A 13,934-nucleotide genomic window follows, 5' to 3' on the forward strand; every position below is an offset into this window, starting at 1 on the left:
CCCTGCACTTAAACCTCTTTCCCTGCTTACCTCTGAGCATCCTCAAGGTGCTGGCAACAAGAGGTCACTTCCTACAAGAAGTCCTCCAGAAATGCCTGGCCATCTCCCAAATTGGATTAATTGCACCCCCTCAGAGCACCCAAAGCACACTGCATTGACTTCAGTGGAAGGATTCGGCAGAGTGCAGGATCACTAGCCACTGCCCACTCTCTCCCAGCTCAAGGGCAGCTCAAGGGGCGGACAAGGTGTCACCCACTGTTTCCTCCCACCACCATCACTCACAGTCCTCCATTCGCTCCATAATCACCGACCACTCACTATGTAGCAGAAAGCACACTACGGACAAGGAACACAGAGGTGAGTCAGGAAGACTAGGTCTTCCTGGGCATCAATAAGTATCTGTTGAGTGAATACATCCCATTGAGATCTTTAGAAAACACCCAATCGTACCTTATTGTTCAGACGGATAAACAGGTCTCAGCCAATAGTTGCCAGGAGCTCAGATCCATGTAACGCGGCTGCCTTCAAAATCCAGGACCCCGACTCCGGGACTTTCCTATAGCAGCAGGCTCATCGTGGCTCTCTCTCAGACAGACCAACATCGTGCTCCCCTCTGAAACAGGTGGCAGGAGGGGAGGCCTGGCTAACTGCAGTGACCTGGTGTGATTACGACACTGATTGTTCCAGGAATCTCCAGCTCTGTTTCTCCACATCACTGACTAGATGAGTGACCTTGGGCAAACCACTTACTCCTGCTGTGTCCCATTTTTTTTTTTCTCCGACAAAGCAAAGTCTTATGTGAAGATCAAAGGACATTGAGACAGGAAAAGCTGTTGAAAAGAAAAAAAGGGATTCATATTTTGTGAATCCTGTTTGGGCAACTGCCAGTGACTTTAAAGCAGGATGACCCAATCCTCAAATTACCCAAGCCCTGAACCCAGTATTGACTTCCATGGCCCGCCATCTTGGAACTGAACCTGTCGTGATAATGGTTAGGATTTGGGCTTGGAGTTGGATGACAAAAATTCGAATCCTGACTGCTTCTTCCCAGATGTGCTACTTCCTTGTGCTACTTTACCTCCTTATGCCCCCACTTCTTCATCAGGAAATAGGAAGGTAATAATAGTGCCAGGGTATTCAGATGCTCTCAGGTTATATGCATAAAGAACCTAGCATAGTGCCTGGTACTAAGAAGTACACAATTCATCTCCATTATCCAATCACTTATTCATCTAATATTTGTTTAGTATTTACTAAGTGTCAGAAACTATTCTAGGTATGAGGAGAATCGAGGTGCCATACTCATGAGCAAGACAGAAATGTTCTCTGCTCTTAAGCAAATTGCCATCTACCAAAGGGAATACAGACTATGCAGTTAATTCCACAAAGTGGAATAAATGGAAACTGGGATCGGTGCTAAAGGAAAAATACAACGAGCTAGGAGGCTATAGAATTGGAAACATCGCAGACTTTGAGGGACTTACAGGAGTAATAAAGTGCACCTTCCTTAAAATATTGCAGAAATAAACACATATAAGAGAAGTCAACATGGGCAGATAAAGAAAAGTCAAGGAAAAATAACATCTTCATTAATCGCCTTCTATATAAAGGCTGAGCTATGCACAATGAATAATTATTTTACTTAACACATACATCTATTCTACAAGGTGGCATTTTCTCATTTTCTGGACAAGAAAACTGAATCGCACTTAATAGGCAACTCACCCACACTCATGAGGTGGTCAGGTCACAGTGAAGACCCAAGTCTATTGCTTTTTCATACCTGCTATGTTCCAGATTCTCTAATCCAGAAACACATAAAACTTAACAGAACTAAGAGATCAGATGGAACGGAGTAGGTAATACTTGCAGGGAAATAATAATTGGAGAGAGATCGGTCAATGGAGTGTTTGGGGGCCCCACTGTGAGCGTCAGGTCAAGGGGTCTGAGTCTGTCTGACTTGTACTCAGTGGCCACTGAAGGCTGCCAATCACGAGCATCCACGAGGCCCATTCCTCATCACAGACCGGCTGGTGGCAGACCCCTGCAGGTCGGCACTGTCTCCAAAGCAAATGTGAAAACACAACAGAACACGTGGCTGATGGTGAGGATTCCCCCATACAAACCATTTTTCACCTTAGTGTAGAAGCTGCTCTCGAGCCAAACGTCCCCACATAAGGGACCTCCTACGGACCAGGTTTTCTAGACAAGAGAGAGTGAGCCTTGCCCAGAACCCAGAAGTCTGTTGACGAGTCACTGAATTCTGGGCTTTGCAACCTCCCCAGCCAGTAATCCATCACAGCAAGACACATAAAACTTGCCTATGGCTCGGAATGCTGAGGCTGTGTGTCAGAAATGCTCTGGCAAGATATATATGACTTTTAATTTGCAAGAGGTAGAGTGTGTGTGTATGTGTGCATGTGTAATGTGCTGGGGAAGGATTTACAGTCCAGGATCCCAGGCCAGGAAGCAGCGTGAATTCTGCACATAAATCTGCTCAGCTATTTCCCAGGAACCTTTTCCTGGGAAAGGAAAAGGGTTCCTGGGGGGACCAACAAGTGATTTTTATTATGTTTTTGTTCTCTCAAAATCCCTACTTCTTGGCTAAAAGTTAGTACCCAAGAAAGGATGGAAGGGGGGTGCAGGGAAGGTGTGATGAACACCGAGCATTGGCTGTAGATAAGGCTCTGTCCCAGGCACGTGGCACACATTCCTCAGTTAGACAAGCCGCTGTACAATGCGGGTGTTTATTCACACCCAAAGGGTCATTCTGGGATTCTGGGAGAGAAAAGTCAGCTTCTTTGCCTTTGAATATGAACAACAGCAGACACCTCAATTGCAGTTGACAGCCATGAATCTGCCTCGAGATGAGCTGAGGCCGAACAGACCTGAGGGAAGGACAGCACCAGGGTCCTTGATGCCGTGGGTCGGCGCCTTCATCGCCCAATCCTGTAGCCTGCACTTGCTCTTGATTTCCGGTTTGGTGAAAATGAAAAACGGACACCATGCTTAAGCCCATGTGAAGCTGTTTCCTGTTACTTGCAACTGAGAGCATCCTCCCAAAGCAGGAGATAAGGAGCATGAAATTATCAGAGGGTCTGAGCTTTATCAAGACCAGAGCCTCTGAGCCTTGGCGATACTCGTACTATGGACTGGCTCTGACTTTGTTGTGGGGACTGTGATGGGCACTGTAGAACCCTAGGCAGCATCCCTGGCCTCTATCCACTAGATGCCAGTAGAATCCCTTCCCCCAGCTGTGGCAACAAAACATGTCTCCATGTATCGCCAAACATCCCTGGCGGGTAAGACTGTCCCCACCGTAGAGAGCCACTGATCGAGACCAAATGTTCAGGACGTCACCAGTTACATCACTTTAGAGCAGTAATATTCTTAATCAATCAGACAGTAACAAGCATCCATGGGACACTCGGTCTGTGTTCAGTAAAGGCAAGTTCACAATTATGACTCTGACGCCCAGCATGATCCTTATAATCATCGAAGAAAGACGCAATTATGTCACCAGCGTCTGTGAAAACTCAATGTGGTTATGGGCTTGGAATCATTTTACAAATTGTGAGGCATTTGGTGAGCTGCAAAGTGCTTTGTAATGGCAACAGGGCTTTAGGAAATGCCAAATACTTTTGAGATGATAAAGTGGCTTATACAACAGAACACGGAAACCATGAAAGGCTTTGTAAACTGTAAAGCACCTTGGAAAAGGTGCAGCACCTTGCAGACGATAAAGTCTATTGTAAATGATGTTTGTAAGCTAAAAAGTGCTTTGTGAAATGTGTAGTACTCTGTAAACTTCAAAAAAGATTGAGGATGTTAAATTGGATTGAGGATGTTTAAATTGGTGTTACTCAGATGGAAAATGATCAGGGCATGTTAGAAACATCTTCAGCTTAAAAATAGTGGTGCAGGGTGCCTGGATGGCTCAGTGGGTTAAAGCCTCTGCCTTCAGCTCAGGTCATGATATCAGGGTCCTGGGATCGAGCCCCACATGGGGCTCTCTGCTCAGCGGGGAGCCTGCTTCCTTCCTCTCTCTCTGTCTCTGCCTACCTGTGATATCTCTCTGTCAATTAAATAAATAAATAAAACCTTTTTTAAAAAAAATAGCAGTGCATTTTTCTAAGTACCAAGAGAGGAAAAAAAAAATTCAAAAACCTTCCTTCCCCAAAACATCTATTTAGTTTTTGTAGCAGATAAGGCAGAATCCAACTATTAGAAGATTGAAGTGTCATGTTTTTGCATGGTTTCACTTGGGAAAGTACCTGCTCTAGAACTTACTGGAATATGGGATGGGTAAAAACTAGCCAATTAGCCTTTAGCAAGCATAGCATGCTCCAAATTCTGAAGACAAATATTGGGATAATAATTTTACTTGGATTTTTTTTAATTAGAGGTTCTTAAGTTTTTGGTTTTTTTTTTTTGACAGAGAGAGATCACAAGTAGGCAGAGAGGCAGGCAGACAGAGAGGGGGAAGCAGGCTCCCTGCTGAGCAGAAAGCCCAATGCCGGGCTTGATCCCAGGACCCTGGGATCATGACCTGAGCAGGTAGAGGCTTAACCCATTCGGCCACCCAGGCACCCCGATAATTTTACTTGGATTTTTGAAACAGTTCCGTTTTCATCTCGGCCTAAGAAAGGGGGTGTGCCTTACCAGCTCTTATGTCTTGGAAACCTGCGTTTGTCACAAAGCTCTCCTCCAAACACACATACCCACACCACCACCACCACCACGGAAAACAAGAACACCAGGCAAAGCTGTCGGAGCATTTTCACAGCCTCAGTTGATTGTTCCAGAAGAGAGCAACCCTAGAACCACGATGTGCTCAAACTGGACGGATCCCTAGAAAGCACCCCATTTCATGATTCTCCAAAGTGCATTCCTTGAAGCTCTAGAGCTTAGGGAGTGACTTAGGGGTCCCCAGGAGGTGAAAAAGGGAGAAGCACTCTCCTCTATCTGGAGTCTTCTCTGTATGACAAAACGCAATGTTATGTAAAAGTGTGTCTGAAGGGAAGTCTTGCGCAAAAGATACTGGAGGCCAATGTTGCTTGTCCGAATCAGCCGTGTGATGGGGGGGATGGGAAGGCCCAGCACTGCCTTTTGCCAAAGTTTTCACAAGCAGTAAAAGAAATGAGGCTGGAGTCTGCATCCCTACCTCAATGGCCAACGTTCTCTCTCCGATGTAGTCATTACCATTTCTCTATTCGGCAAGCCTTTGACAGAGGCTACAAAGAGTCACGCTGCCAGTCCTTTCCGCACCCCTCATACCTGACAGATGGGAGGCTGACGTTTGCCAAGGTCCCTCTTTCCCATTTTCCCCATTGTCCTTCTGTGTTGGAAGACACATTTATCTCAGACATGCATAAGAACCCACAGAAATGTGCAGAATCTGGAAAAGACACATGTCCATACTGGGGCGGGGGGCTTCTTGAAATGTAGACTCCAGAGTGGCTAGAAGGTTAGTGTTCCAGGGAGAAAAAGAAAAGAAAGCATCCCAATGCCAGATCTGTGCAGACTCCCAGCAGGGGAGGGGGAGGGCTGCACCTCCCCCCCCTCCCCGGCCCATTCGACAGAGGTGTTCATCTTGTCTCCGTGGCACTCTGTCAGCAAGCCAGGAGATGTTTTAAATGGGACTGCTGTCTCCCCACCAATCCAGTGATAGATATGAACGAATAATATAAATTCTCTAGCCATACCTTGGCATTTATTTCAATGTAAGTGTATTTTTTCCCAAGTATAAAGCCCAATAGTAATTTATCAAGAGACAAATCATTTTTTCTTGGCAGGGAAGTCTGCAAAATTCCCATTTTTAAGGCCTTAAATCTCCCTATTTTGACAGAAGTAAGAAAGCATTAGAAGCTTTGATTTAGCCGGATCATACAAAATAGTTTCTCATAATTATCCTTTTGGATGATATATGCGTGTCTTTTCCCCCTTCTTATTAAACCCGAGGTCTCCATTTTTCACCCAGCTGTATTACTAAATTAAATTGCCTTTTGTTGTATTCAACTTAAACACTTTGCCGAAAGCCTTTCTTGTTCGGGAAAATAACATTTACCCAATGTGTGCCCGTGTTTTACTGTTTGAATTTACTGTTCACAATTGTTTAGTTTGCCGGGTAATTTGGGGGATATTGTTTAATAGGAATAATGAATCACTGTAATTTAGTGTAGTATCTTGGAGTACAGTACCAAGGAGGTAGGAAAGGGGATATTGAAGACCCATCACATGGAGAAAGTGATTTTTCCCACTGCAAAAGCAGATGGGGAAAGGTTAGAGGAAGTTACTGGAAGCCATAAACAGCTGTGAAGATATTCTATAGTCTTGCCAGCTTTTTCTCAAGTGGAAAACAAGCCTGAACAGGGTGGGTTGGGCTGAGCTGGCCTCCAATGTTTCTGATCAAGTTTGGGGGATGTCCTTAGTGAGCCCTCCTCCTTCCCAGCTCCCTGCAACCAGCCACATTCTGTTCAACAGTCAAGGGCAATGAGGGTTTCGAAGGAGGTGCAGGGTCCAAGTGCAGACCCTGCTGCCCGCTCAGGACAGGGGCGAGTCATTTCTGGGGCGCCCAGACTTCCCGCCAAGAACACCAGTAAAAACATCTGTCCTGCTCATCCCACCTGGCTCTTGTGTGAACTGACATAAAACAGCCTAAATGCGCTCAAGAGAGTCCATTCAACTTGAAGGGCCCGCCATGATTATCAGCAGCTTCCAAATCAAGTACCCCCCAAGGGGTGGTGGGGGAGGAGGACCTCCCCTTGAAGCCTCAGTTTCTTTGTGAAAGAAGGCACTAGACCAGATGGCCGGCTACACTCTTCTTCCCGATCTGCTGAGATCTGACAGACGGCTGTGCAGTTTCCTTGAGGGATCTGCTGGGAGGATCCCATCTCTGTTCGATGCTGAGGACGTGCGATCCGTGCTTTTAGAAGTTTGTGAACTAATCACCATGTCTCAAAGATGCCACCAGTCTCCTGCGTGAGGGTAAGCGGAGTTCTTTGGTATTCTTCACACATCTGGTTTTCTTCCTTTCTTTTTTGTGTTGAAGTAAGATCAAACCAGGTTCAAATCCCAGATCCGCCACCTACTCGCTGATGAAATTGGGTAAAACTTATTCAAGTCCCCTGACATTGACTTTGGAGTCAAAAGGGATGAATCTGAATCTCAGCCGTGTCCTGAGTCTTAGGCAAATTAATTAGTCTCGCTGTTGCTTTCCTGAAACCAAAAAAGTCAGACGGCACACTTGTCTTGTGGATTTGCAAAGACTAAGGGCAGTAACATAAACCCGGCGCTTCCGGTGGGGGCCTCGAGAGCCTCTCTGATGACCTGTACCTGTGCAAGAGGCAGAGTGGGGTCAGGCTGCCACGCCGGGGCCAGGAGTCCAGACCGGTTCCCACCTTCGGTGGCAGAGAATGAGGCCCTAAGGGCACAAATTAGGGTCGCACCTTGAGGGAATGTCAGATGAACCTTAGCAGAATTTCTTTCAATGTGTCAGGAGAAAGCAGAAAAATCAATGATCTATATGTCCACATGAAGAAGCTAGAAAAAGCAGCAGAAACAAGACACAAAATAACCAAAGAAATGGGGGGAAAGGAAAACATTAGACATAATCAATAAAACTGAAAACTTTTAAAAGTGAAGAAAATCTATGGCTATCAGACACATGAAAAAATGTTCATCATCACTAGCCATCAGGGAGATTCAAATTAAAACCACATTGAGATATCACCTTACACCAGTTAGAATGGCCAAAATTAGCAAGACAGGAAACAACATGTGTTGGAGGAGATGTGGAGAAAGGGGAACCCTCTCACACTGTCAGTGGGAATGCAAGTTGGTGCAGCCACTTTGGAGAACAGTGTGGAGATTCCTCAAGAAAATAAAAATAGAGCTTTCCTATGACCCTGCCATTGCACTACTGGGTATTTACCCCAAAGATACAGATGTAGTGAAAAGAAGGGCCATCTATACCCCAATGTTTATAGCAGCAATGGCCACGGTTGCCAAACTGTGGAAAGAACCAAGATGCCCTTCAACAGACGAATAGATAAGGAAGATGTGGTCCATATACACTATGGAGTATGATGCCTCCCTCAGAAAGGATGAATACCAAACTTTTGTAGCAACATGGATGGGACTGGAAGAGATTATGCTGAGTGAAATAAGTCAAGCAGAGAGAGTCAATTATCATATAGTTTCACTTATTTGTGGAGCTATTATAACAAATAGCCTGGAGGACATGGGGAGTTAGGAGAAGCATTTGGGGGAAATTGGAAGGGGAGGTGAACAATGAGAGACTATGGACTCTGAAAAACAATCTGAAGGGTCTGAAGAGGAGGGGGGGTGGGAGGTTGGGGGAACCAGGTGGTGGGTATTAGAGAGGGCACGGACTGCATGGAGCACTGGGTGTGGTACAAAAACAATGAATACTGTTATGCTGAAAATAAATTTTAAAAAATGATTAAAAAATTTAAAAAAAATGAAGAAAATCAACAGAGCCCCAAATTGATCTTTCAAAAAGATTAATAAAAATTGATCAGCCTCTCACAAGACTGATCAAGAATAAAGAGAGAAAACACAAAAGATCGATATCAGGAATGAAAGAGAAGACACGATATGAAAAGCAAAATAAGGGAATATTATAAATATCTTTGCAACTATAAGCTCATTTGAGATGATACAATCACATTTCTTGAAAGATACAAATAACCAAATCTGACTGAGGAAGGAATTTTAAAATATGAATGGGACTTTGTCTATTACAGAAGTTGTATTTGTAATCTAAGTAACCTTCCCACAAACAAAACTTTAGACCCAGATGGCTTCACCGGTGAATCATATACTACATTTAAGGAAGAAATAATACCTGTTACACAAAAAGAAAGTCTTTTCAGAACGTAGAGGAGGGCAGAACAATTCTCATATAAGGTCAGTATAATTTTTTTTTTAATTTTATTTTTTATAAACATATATTTTTATCCCCAGGGGTACAGGTCTGTGAATCGCCAGGTTTACACACTTCACAGCACTCACCATAGCACATACCCTCCCCAATATCCATAACCCCACCCCCCCCTCTCCCAACCCCCCTCCCCCCATCAACCCTCAGTTTGTTTTGTGAGATTAAGAGTCACTTATGGCTTGTCTCCCTCCCAATCCCATCTTGTTACATTTATTCTTCTCCTACCCCCTTAACCCCCCATGTTGCATTAAGGTCAGTATAATTTTAATACCAAAATTTCATAAAGACATTATTAAAACAGAAGAAAAACCACTCCACACCAATATTCCTCACGAACATAAAGGAAATAGAAATTCCTGACTAGATATGAGCAAAGTAAATCAAACAATATTTAAGAAGTATGACATATCTTGATCAGGTAAGATTTATTCCAGGAATTCAAGGTTGATTTAATATGTGAGAAAACATTAATATAACTTATCATATTAGCACAATTATGGAAAGAAGTTACATGAACCTACCAACATATATAGGAAAGCATTCAACAGGATTCATCAACCGTTTATGATAAAAAATTCCCAGCAGATAAGGACTAGAAAGGAATTTCTTCATCTAATAAAAAGCATCTACAAAAACCACCACCACCAACAACAGTAATCTTTAGCATTAACATCATCCCTTCTGGTGAACTATTGAAACTTTTCTTCCCATTTCATTGTATGGGATGTCTTAAGTGGCACAATAACACTATGGAGAAATAAAAAACATAAATATTGAAGAGGACAGAATAAAAGTGTTTTTGTTTACAGATGACATGATTATTTACAAAGAAATCCTAAGGTATCTACCAAAAACAAACAAAAACAACAAGTAAACTCTACAAGCCCACATATTTCAAAATCAATATCCAAAAGTTGTATTTCGAAGACTGCCAATAAAAATTTGGAAAATAGTTTTAGTTTCTATCAATTAATAACATCAAAACAGAAGCTAGATTCCTATCTTACCTTGTACATAAAAAATTTGAAATGAATCATAGATTCAAACATATAAGCTAAAATCATCAACTTCTAGAAGAAAACAAAAGAGAGTATCTTTAGAATCTGAGTATAGAGAAGGATTCCTTAGACACATGAAAAGCACAAATCATAAGAGAGAAAATAACCCATCAGACATCATCAAAATTAAGAGCTTTTCATCAAAAGACACTATTAAAAATAGAAAGCCACAAACCAACAACTCAGAGAAAGTATTTGCAACACAAACATCTGAAAAAGGGCTTCTATCTATTATATATAAAGAACTCCTATAACCATACTTAAAAAAACACAATTTTTTGTGACCAAAAAAAAAAGACAAAAGACTTGAACAGACGCTTCACAAAGCCAGATATATGAAGTATATGAAAAGCTCAACACTTCCATCATTAGAGAAATGCAACTTAATAGAACAATTAGATATCGTTTCATAGCCACTTTCATGGAAAATCTGACAATACGAAGTGTTGGCAAGGATGAGGATTCTTTTTTTTTTTTAAAGATTTTATTTCTTTATTTGACAGACAGAGATCACAAGTAGGCAGAGAGGCAGGCAGAGAGAGAGGGGGAAGCAGGCTCCCTGCTGAGCAGAGAGCCTGATGCAGGGCTCGATCCCAGGACCCTGGGATCATGACCTGAGCTGAAGGCAGAGGCTTAACCCACTGAGCCACCCAGGTGCCCCGAGGATGAGGATTCTTCATAGAAATCTCATTCCTTACTGGTTGGACTATAACATCTAAACATGTCATGAAACTGGCATTTTTTAACAAACTTACATATAAATATTATTCAACAATTATAGTCCTCAGTATTTATCCAAGGAAAATTAAAAACAAAGCAAATCATGTCTTCAGAAATGACTTGTACTAGAGGTTTTCATAACAGCTTTATCCATAGCAGTCAAAAATTGAAACAACCCGAATGCCCATCAGGCAGTAAGTAGATAAACATAATGTGGGGTAGATATTTTTGAGATTATACAAAATGCATGTATATGTGAATAAGCTATTAGTATATACAACAACACAGATGAATCTCAAAAACATATCACTGATTAAAGGAGTACAGATACTGTATAAATAGGCACACACAGTCCCTGCATGTTATTGATGAAGCATAGATGTTATTAGGGAATTTCAGCCAGCCAAGGCTTGCTAAGTCCCGGCCAAGTTCCCCATACAGGCTTCCTGATCTTCATACCACAAAACAAGTGGGCTGGGCCTGTGAATCCACCTGTGCTGGACATGGCTAACAGAGTAGAATCATCTCACCCAAATTTGTCCTGAATGGTAGGTCCAAGAAATGCACGTCCAAGCAAACACTCTACCAGCAAAGCAACTTTTTTCATTTTTTTTTTCATCATGAAAAATATACTCTTTACTCCCCATCCCCTCTTTCTCCCATAACCCTCACCCACCTCCCCTCTGATAGCCATTGGTTTGTTCTCTATACTTTCTTGGTTTGTCTCTCTTTTTACCCTTTGTTTGTTTTGTTTCTTAAATTCCACCTTTGAATTAGATCATCTGGTATTTGTCCTCCTCTGACTGACCAATTTCACTCAGCGTAACACTCCCTAGTTCCATACACGTTGTGGCAAATGGCAAGAGTTCATTCCTCTTTATGGCTGAAGCATATCCCATTTTGTATCTGTATATACCACATCTTCTTTAGCCTTTGACCCACTGATGGACACTTGGGCTGCTTCCAGAGTTTGGCTTTTGTAAGTAACGCTGCCATAAACATAAGGGTGCATATATCCTTTTGAATTCATGGTTTTTGTATTTGAGGGGTAAATACCCAGCAGTGTGATTTCTGGACCCTAGGGTAGTTCTTTTTTTTTTTTTTTAAGACTTTATTTATTTGACAGAGAGAGAAAGAGCAAGAGAGGGAACACAAGCAGGGGGAGTGGGAGAAGGAGAAACAGGCTCCCCTTCAAGCAGGAAGCCCAATGTGGGGCTCAATCCCAGGACCCTGGGATCATGACCTGAACCAAAGGCAGACACTTGATGACTGAGCCACCCAGGCGCCCCTACAGTAGTTCTATTTTTAATGCAAGGTCATTTCTCTAATGGGATAACTCCCAGAACTCCAGTGGAAGGTCCACCCATCAGCTCCCATCAGCATCAGACTCTGATTAAGCCTCTAGTCTTCCATGTTTCCCCGGCAGGCTGGACCAGGGCTAGGAAAGGTGTTGGATGTACACCGTACAGGGTATTCTCCATGAATGCAGCCGTGTACACATGTGTGATCCTGTCTGACATTTATAATGGAGGAATGTGTGTGTGGGACGGGTGGCATGCATCTGTGATGTGTATGTGTGTGTGCATGCGTGTGCGCGTGCGTCCACATGCGTGTGTCTTGGTAACGGATACTCAGGATTCACAGAAGCAGATGCCCACTTATTCTGGAGTGACGCTGAGTGATTCCGCCACTGACAGGGTGCTTGCCTCCTCTCCTATCAGCATCTCCCAAAGACCTCTCGGGTGCCGTGGCCCTCCCTTTGCCCCGATGCTGACAGATAAGCCCCCAACAGCATCACTCACAGCTTCCGTAAGAGCAGCGGGCTGCTCTTCCCGAACGGCAGGAAAGATGGACCACTCTCAACAGGTCTGTGGTTTCCGTGAGCTGATAAGCTGACACTCTCGGGGGGTGTTGACTTAAAAATCAGGAGATTTTTATATTTCACGACGTGTTTGGGTTTTATCAACGTCTCCTCCACCCCCTCTGTTCTTGATGTTCCATTACTCTGGCGATCAGTTCTGACAGCCTAAACAGAACTTGATCTGGACAGTTTATTCTTTAAATGAATGATCCTCACCTCTTCTGACATCCCTTTCCATCCTCCCTGAAATGCGTTCTTCAACATCTGGCGGAGCTGGTTATAGCTGCCAGAACTTCCTTAATTCAATAATCAAAACAGGTGCCACAGAAGTGACTCCATGACTGTTAATTCTTCGAGTTCTGTGCTCCCTCTCCACCTGCCCCGATTGTTTGGAAACGGATGGCAGCTCTCTGCTCCGCCGATTACAGGCTCTGGGCAGCCTGCGTCAGAGACACAGATTTCGAAGAGGGGAAAATTCCCAACTGATCGCCAAAAGGAGTATTTCAAAACCTCTTCCTGAAATGCAGCTTGGTTTCATTTCAGTCTCTCTTTGAAATGAAACGAGGTGAGGCAGGGCTCAGAGCTTACTCTGTCAGATCGTGATTGTCCGAGCGTACTGAAGGATCCCCCTGAACAAGAATTCCCGGGAAATCTTGGAGATTCTATCATTCCAGGCCCCGAGGCAAATGTACCAACTCAAACCTTGGAGTGAGAGAGCAAAGATGTGCATCGTTAACCAGACTACTACCAGGCTTGGGACAAATGGAGAGCAACAGATGGAAAGTTTTTTATTCCACCCCCCCCAAAAAAAACCAACAAATATTTCAAACCGGGGTCACTTACAAAAAGCAATTCCCTTCACTCGCCACTTGTCTCCCCCTTCAAAGAACATAAAACAGTCAAGTGAGCTGCTTTAACATTAGAATTGGGGGCCATAAAACTTTGTTTAGGAAAGACAATAAATCCTGAAAAATAAATCCCAATTTTATTTTATGTCTAGTGAGGGGGTAAGTGGGAGAAAATGGAAGGAAGGGAAACATCACTAAAGGGATGAAAAAGAGGGAGAGAAGGAACAGAGAGGAATTTGATTTTTTCGGTAATTTCTATAGGATACTCACTGTTCTAAACATCCCACAGGGGCTGTTCTGCTTCATCCAAGGGAGAGAGAGAGGGTGGGGAGAAACAGGATGTGACAGTCAGATTGGGGGTGGCAGGGACAGAGAAAAAGACAGACACAGAGAAACAAAAATGCAGACAAAAGAAATGCACAGTGATATCAAGGTACAGAGAGAAAACAAGAGTTGTGGAGATCCAGAGAGGAGGATAATAC

At 43.3% G+C, this 13,934-nt stretch overlaps 1 long non-coding RNA gene across 1 annotated transcript in view; it reads right to left on the bottom strand.

Annotated features, from left to right (window-relative positions):
- Window positions 1-455: 455 nt before the first annotated feature.
- The window catches only part of LOC125091050 (uncharacterized), a 187,611-nt gene continuing 174,132 nt past the window's right edge, over window positions 456-13,934 (bottom strand). The window contains exon 7 of the long non-coding RNA XR_007124566.1: window positions 456-830. This is a non-coding gene — a long non-coding RNA (uncharacterized LOC125091050). The remainder of the gene's footprint in view (window positions 831-13,934) is intronic.

This window comes from Lutra lutra, chromosome 18, assembly GCF_902655055.1.
Source record: "Lutra lutra chromosome 18, mLutLut1.2, whole genome shotgun sequence".
NCBI classification, from domain to species: domain Eukaryota; kingdom Metazoa; phylum Chordata; class Mammalia; order Carnivora; family Mustelidae; genus Lutra; species Lutra lutra.